The sequence below is a fragment of the Rhipicephalus sanguineus genome, chromosome 6, assembly GCF_013339695.2.
Source record: "Rhipicephalus sanguineus isolate Rsan-2018 chromosome 6, BIME_Rsan_1.4, whole genome shotgun sequence".
NCBI classification, from domain to species: Eukaryota; Metazoa; Arthropoda; class Arachnida; order Ixodida; family Ixodidae; genus Rhipicephalus; species Rhipicephalus sanguineus.
Genome location: NC_051181.1, coordinates 122,926,985 through 122,934,940, shown reverse-complemented (window position 1 = coordinate 122,934,940; position 7,956 = coordinate 122,926,985). Strand labels below are relative to the sequence as shown.

Sequence of the window (7,956 nt, the reverse complement as noted above, 5' to 3'; positions counted from 1 at the left end):
CGCGGGAGCCCAGCGATGATTCCAGCTTTCTGCTGAACAAAGTAAATAAGCTGCCTAATGTCCCGCCAAAGTGGCGGGCACGCATTACATTTTGAAGCGGTTTTTCAAAATTAGTTTTGCTCACACGCCGGATCTGCACTTGTAAAATCCGGCTATTTGCAATAACAATCCACCGAGAAATGTGAACAAGTTCAGTTTGTGTTTCGGGTTGAACTCGTTGTCTGCCGTAGCCTTGACGTCATAACTCTGTCCACTGTAAAAGGGTGTAGTGAAAATTGAGAGCGACCATGGGAACAAGCTGTATGTTATTGCTTGCAAAAGGTAGGCATGAAAAATGTAAAGCTGTTCAGAAGCGTGTGGTGCAATCTGGGATCAAGTCTACTGAAACTAGGATATCGTTCTGTGAACTTGTCGCCATTATTTTTTAGGGAGTTGTTCGTGCTCCGGAACAGCGCGGTATACATAAAAAAACAAACAAAAAAAACGCGTGCGCACACACACACACACACACACAGCTCGCCTAAGTGGGCGGGGGGTGAGAACATTTTGAGGATGGCATTGCTGTTCTGACTACATAATTATCCGTTACACTGTTAACTTGCAGAGTCTCGTTAAAGCGCCGTACAGCCTCGGCAGAACAAAAGCATGCTCACCTTTAAGTTTACTAGAACAGCCGCAGTTGATGAGTGAAGCTTGAGCATCAGCTGTAACGATGCTGTAAGTCGTAAACTTTCTTATTCGCATAGTGGTCATGAGTCAGCAGCATGACGTAGAGGCAGAAAACTTCAGTATATTCACCTGCTAGAAACTAGTGACTACCTGGAAGCTGATTTGGCTCGTGTGACAACGGTTCAAGGTTTGCCACCAGCCAACTTGCACCGGACTTCCATGGAGATTGCCGAGCGGGCAGCATTGATTGCGTCCTGTCTGCTGCTGCTTTCGGTAGCCCTAGTGGGTGTTCTCTGGTGCGCATGCCGGCGCTCGCAACTGGGCAGCACTGTCCCTATGGCAGCCATCACAGAGACCGTGACACAGGCCGTCGTAAGAGCGGTCCTCTGAAATAAGGTGGACTGGTGGTAGGCATCATTGTTTTGCTCACATGGGTTTCTGTCGCTGCGCAAATCAGTATAACACTCGCTTTAGAGGCTGTGACGGTGTTGCTCTTGTCTGTCTGTGAACACTGTTGCACCTTCTGCCTTTGCCACTGACGTCTCTCACTTTTTAACCTCACTGTCTTTTTCCTTTTGTTCGGGCTTCGCACCACTGGCTATTCTCACTTTTCTGCTTGTATTGTAGCTGCTGGCACTTGAAGCTAAACAGGTGAGGCCCGAGTTTAATCTCTAAGTTTTTGTGAAGAAGATCAAAAGTGCAGTGCATATAGTGAAAACAATCTCTGTTTGAAAGAAGTAACGGCATTAAACAGGATGCCTAATGCTAACATCATCTGCTATTGTGTTTGTCCGTGTTTAATTTGACTGTAGCACAAGTCATCTGATCCACAAACGTTAGCCATTGGTCAGCCCTTGTGCCCAGTACCAGGGAGTCGTAGCATATAGATAGTATTTTTCTTATAGCAAGCAACCAAAAAAGACATGGTTGAAAAGTGAACGTGTGACACAGCTGTTTGTCTTTCTGTTTTCTCATCTTTAGGTTTTTTTTTATTGTTCAACTATATCATGAGTGCAGCAGCAAACTGCAGTTGAAGCTAACATTTTTCCTTCTTAGTCCAAATCCATTCTTTAATCCATGCATACATAACAACTCGAAATTACACGAGGATCTGAAAGTTGCCATACTATGGATCTAAAGAATTTTTTCTGAAATCTCGTTTGCTGGTGTACTATTTCAGCTAATGCCTGTCAGCTAATGAACTGGGGCGTATTGGTGTTGGATAACTTTTCTTGTTGCAAACCTGCATTTGTCACTTTCCTATGCACGCATTGCCTGCTTATACTGCGATATATTTGTAGCGTTGCTTCTTCCTTTTGCTTGCAGACTGACATGTCATTTCACTGCGCAGCTGCTGACTGAACACCTTTCCTCTGCTGTGTGTGCACGTCACTGACCGGGCGCATGTGATTCACCATGGACAGCACAACTATCATTCTTGTCGGCTTTGCCACTCTCTTTGCGCTCATAATGTTCTCATGCTGTTACTGCAACGCCATAGCCGCACATCGGTCACTGAAAGAGCAGCAAAATGATGGTACCGAGGTGGCAATGTATGCAACAGGGTTGCTAATTAACATGACATCTGCGGACCAGTGTGTTGCTGATGGAAGTGGTGGTGGGGTTGGTGATGGTGGCACCGGTGCTGGTGATGTGTGGGTTGACGGCGGTGTGTGTGGGGGTTTCTGAAATGGCAGTTGCTGAGAAGTCTTAGAGGTACACTAATGAGCACAAGTTCGATTAGTATGGTCCCTTTTTTTAGACTTGGATAACAGGCAGGGAGAGGTTTGTTATTAGTGGCGAAAGTGTGGAGTGAAAATTGCAGTCTGGAACTTTATGCGAGATCCCCTTCGAAACGCTTCTATTTATCAGTATGACTGTACAAAACTATTTAAGCATACTTGGGCATTTCTGTGCAGTTAAAGAGCTAAGACCAAACTAAAATGGTTTCTTAGTTTTTCATCATCCTTTTAACTTGTCTTAAACATGTGCTGTTTGAATATAATGGCTTGGGAAGCTAGCATGAAATAATATTGCACGGACTTGAGCATCTGTAATTCATTGCGCTTCCTAATTTCCAAATAGTTGCTGAAAGCCTCATCTTAAAGCAAGGTCAACATGTATCAATCATATGTAGCACATGTTTATCATTCTATTATGAGCTCATCTTGGCTAACGCTGCACTTCTTTTTGCCATCAGCAATGTTAGTAGTATTTCTAAGCAGACTGATATGCAGGAAACTTGTTCTGGTGCGTGGGATCACTTCTTTTTTTTTTTGTGTGACAAATGTTGAAGGCTATATATAACCTTTTTTGTTTATAGATTAGCTTTTTTGCTTTACTTAACGCATTGTATTATATATGTTCATCCTAGTTTACCCATATATAAATGAACTTGGTATATCATAGCTGTGCCCGAGTAACTGTAGGCACAGCATTTCACATGCTCGACTTTCTGTAGCGTGCCTTTCTTAACCACATCTTGCGTTACACTTTTTTAGGTAAACGAACAACGAGGCCATGGTGGTAAATGTAATCACTGGCATCGGCATTGGTGTTGGGATAGTGATCGCGGTAGTACTGCTTGGGATCATCTGCCGTTTCTGCCGCTCGTCAGACAAGCACACTATTCCCGTGAAGTACAAGAAGCATAAAAAGAACAAACGTGGTAGTGTTGGATCCGGCTCGTACTACCCTCCTGGTGGCTGGTCTTCCGACATTGGTCACTCCAGCAGTGACGAAGAAGCCCGCCGGGGCGCCGACAGCGGCCACGAGAGTATTGGGCACGATAGCGGTGAGCATGACAGCGGCGGCCATGGTAGTGGGGGCCATGACAGTGGCGGCCACGACAGCGGTTGTCATGACAGCGGTGGCCATGACAGCGGTGGCCACGACAGCGGTGGCCACGACAGCGGTGGCCACGACAGCGGTGGCCACGACAGTGGTGGAGGCGGCTGCGACAGCGGCGGAGGAGGTGATAGTGGTGGAGGAGGTTGCGACAGCGGCGGTGGAGCTGACTGAGCAATGCGATGCGTGAAAGATTTCTTGATTGGTCTTCCTCCTGTGCTACTTGTTGAGTCATCAGCTTCACCGAAGTGAGGGAAAAAAATGTGACGTTCCGCATATTCTTCCTGTAATAGCATGCAACTTGACTGTTGGGTGACAGTGTGTTAAATGTGTGAGAATCTTACTGTGCTACTCAACAGCACTAATTGTGTAAGTAACAGTGCATTGGCTTTGTAGGTTTGGTACATGTATTTGTGCAGCTGTTCAATTTTATGCAGCCCAAGTTTTTACGCTCTCAACTTCTCTCATTAATAGGTGAAACACCTAATGTGCAGCAGTGGCGATTGTGTAGCGACGGCTTTTCAAATGCTAATGCCTTTTTCGCACTTTGTCAGTGGTCAGAACGACTGGGCACTATAGTTATCAAGAGTATTAGCCCACCATTATTACTAGATGACAAGACATGCATAGAGCCAAGTACAAGGCATTGTTACAAAATAGCAGCACAAACAGACTTGCGTTGAAGAGGGTGCCTGCTTCTTTCATTTCATTAGAAAACTACATCGGTTGTAAACTGATATTGTTATTTGTGTGTCTGAAGAAAATGACTGCCATGATGGACTGGTGCATGTTTACGTATTTAACACCATGAAAGATAACCATAGCTGTTGCCAAAACATAGTTGTTGCCAGACTACACAATGGAAGCTGTAGAGTGGTGTGAATAACATGCCTATATATGTAAATAATACCTACTGCCACACACAATATTGTAGAGCATTCCAGATTAACTTGCTATCTGTTAAGGTTTGTACCTTGCAAGTGTGCCTAATGATCTTAGACCTAGGACTGCCCCTTATTACACAGTAATTAGCACAACATTGTCCGAGCCGTTAAGTGTTGAGGCATTTCTTTTCTGGTAGCAGAACATTTTGGTTCAGTATTTCTTAGACGTACATTCTTCTGTCCTTGTGATGAATGATATTTGTAGCCTGCATCATGGGGCCTCGCACAATGAGCATAACATATGTAAATCATGAAATAGGAAGTGTTCTTGGAATGCTGCATGTTTGTTACGGGTTGAATGCAGACAATGACTGCATTGCCTTTAAACTGTCCACACATATTAGTACCAAAAACTCACACGTGTCAAACCACATCATTTAACAAGCATTCTCATCTGACTACTTGGTGTGCATCCATAACGTTGGAATGTGCAAATAGAGAGACAGGCAGGAGGAAAATAGCCCGGTGATCACGACCGTATTTCTCTGTCTGTCTTTATTTGTGATGCTCAAAGTTATGTACAAATTGTTTAGCTGCTCGGCACTATTATTAACCACTATACTTCAATGCACCAACACAAACTCAGGATCAAGAAAAGGACCATAAATTGAGCACTAATTTTTCTTCAGCATGTTTTGCATTTAATCAGCAGAGTTCCTACATTGTGAAGTTATACTTTCTTTACGAAGCGCACATGAAATTGCGCCTGGACATCATCAAGATCAGTCCCTGTGAAATACTGTGACGCAGAGAAGGCTAACCATAAACCTTTTGGAAAAGTGCTCTTGCATTTTAGGAAGAAAAAAAAAAAGAAGATGCATTTCTCTTGTTTCTCATACTACGCTATATGTGCTTGCGGTTCCTCCAAACACCCAAGTGCTCCCCATATGGGAGACAAACGAGCAATAGTACGTCAAAGTGAGAAAGCACGCATTTGCATCGTTAAACCTTCACACTGTACATGGAGGCTCCTAAAACTATAAAGTATTTTGTTACATCAACTAAAGGGATATCTTATGTCACTGCCTGCACAACTTTCTGAAAAGCTTCTGCAGTTCTATAGGAAAGGTGTGACAGGGAATACTTGGCTTATCTTGAATAGGCGTGGCATGAAATGCAATTGTGGCTGTACAGTAATGTCTACCTTTAATTAAGTCTTTGCAAGAAGCCCTGTACCGTATACATGTTGCAGTGACGTTTGCCCAATGCTAATGCCCAAACATTTATGAACAGAAATGGCAAATTTTTGTTATAACTTTTGCAAAATGAGTGCAGATCCCATTTTTGTCTTTGGGCTTGGCAACTGAAAGGTGGTGCGATCAAAGTCACTTGTTAGTGTTGACCAGAGGGAAGCTATTTTAAAATGCATTGGTTACTTGTATGTAAAAGTAAACCCAAACTAGAATCACGCAAATTTTTTGGTAGGAACAAAATTGCCACAATGGGCACAGCCATTGATTTCCAGGCTTGCTCTCAATACATCCTAGCTTTTCTAGAAAGCTCTGACATTTCCACTGCCCAGCAGGTTCATATAATAGCAGCACAGGTACCTTCTGAAAGAGCTGTGCCCAAAGCTGTCAATGTAAATGCACTGTGGCATGTGTTCTTCATATACAGAGAACCGTTCATTCAAGAATTATCCACATTCCTTTTTTTTTGACATAGCCAATGCTTGACAGTGCAGTCACACCAGGCACGTAGCCAGGATTTTTTTTCGGGGGGGGGGGGGGGGCCCTAAGCCTAAATGTTCGAAAGAAAGTCTTTCCACGGCAAAAAGAAAGAAAAGTTGCCCAGGCACATAGAAGGCTGGACGAATTTCGGCCCCCCCCCCCCCTTGCCTACGTGCCTGAGTCACACAACATACTTTCCAGGACCAGATGCTAAATTGCAACAATAAGCGGACATTGTTAGTATCCCCGGATAACATAAAAGCTAGGCATAGTGTCAAAACATTTTTTTCTATTGTGGTTTGTACTCATGAGTTAAATGGTTCCTGCAGGTATTTTAAATATGAAGCAGCAGATAATGCAGCTACTTACTGAAAGCATATGTTGCTGCCTTTACGACAGTGGTCAAAATTATTGTGCAAAAGTGGGGCCTTTTTACTTCTCATTTCCATGGAACAAATAGTTTGCGCGTGAATATTGTTGCCCATGACTGTTTTGAAGAGTATATTCATGTTTGAAGAACATTGTGTTTACGTAGCTCATTTAAAATGTGTCAAGATGTCTTATAGAACCAAATGAGCTGCTGCAGTATGGTGATGTGTGGCTGCAGCGTTTAGTGGAAATTATAAGATTTGTTTGTTGCACTGTTAGGAAGTAATCATGATTTCATTGCTGATTGCATTTAAATCTCTTTTAAATTTTTGACGAGGGGAAGACCAACCTCTGAGCAGAGTACATTAGCTTGACTGCATATATTGCTTGTACATTTGCTTTTATTTTCCCCTCTTATGCGTATATTATCGTTGACAAAACTGTTGCTTGTGTTCTGGCAGCATAATCTCACGCTTGATATGTATTTCCATGCTTATGACTAATAACCTGTTAAGCCCGATGTTTGTACGGTGATAGACTGTGATGAAATGTGCTATGCTGTGTGCCTGTCACAGGCAGCTTAGACTGTTTAACATTGACTAACTTCAAGCTTTCTATTAATGCGACACCTAAGAATATTTGTGTTCAAGTTTATGCCATGTTAAGGTCTAACATAATTTAAATGTATAGTTTTGTGTCTTTATTTTTATTTTTAGGCTTAACATGTGGTTTATTTTTCAGTGGGGACTTTTATTTGCATGCCTACTGAGCACTTTGAAAATTATTGCTTTATATTCTTGCAACTAACGGTATATTCTGTTTCTTTTCGCACTTTTGTGCATTTAAACATCAGTGCACTTTGAAGCCAGTAAATCAATGGCAGAGTGTTGTGTGCCTCAGGGAATGAGCACTGTATTTTTTTCATTCACTCATTCGTGGTGTCAAATATTTTCGGTGTAACTTATATGCGGTTCCTGGTGCCTTTCTTGGTGCATTTTTTTTTTTACTGACAATATTTCAGTTACAATTCTATGTTATTTGGGAGTACAGTCGTAAATTGCTTGTCCACCGTTGGTATTGTAATCTCATCATTGGTGTCATTCAGCTGGTGTAAACGAGCGTTGTTGTTGTACGTCTCTCTTTGCGGCTTGTTCCGTGTTTTGTACGGTGTATTATATATTTTCTGAAATATATTTGCGCTGGCCGCTGACGCTGTCGTGCTGCGCATGTTGTTTGCCTTTCGCGCTTGACATTTTGGCCACCCCAGCGCTCCTTGTACAGTTTTATTTGCCCTGCAGCACTCTTGAGGCAAACCAGAGTATTTGGGGTGTTTTTTCTGCCGCACTAAAGTGATCGTCATCTGACTTGCGTGCGTTTCCTTCCTTTAAAACCTTGTGCTCGCTAATTTCCTATCAAGAGCGCTATGTCACGATGATCGCTCCACGCCTCTCGTGTCC

The 7,956-nt window shown here is 42.9% G+C and overlaps 1 non-coding gene across 1 annotated transcript; it reads left to right on the top strand.

Moving 5' to 3' along the window:
- Positions 1–524: 524 nt before the first annotated feature.
- On the top strand, positions 525–7,712 carry LOC119396317 (uncharacterized). Its single transcript, XR_007416578.1, has 2 exons — positions 525–1,076; positions 3,171–7,712. It is a non-coding gene; the product is annotated as an uncharacterized LOC119396317 (transcript).
- The last annotated feature ends 244 nt before the right edge of the window (positions 7,713–7,956 follow it).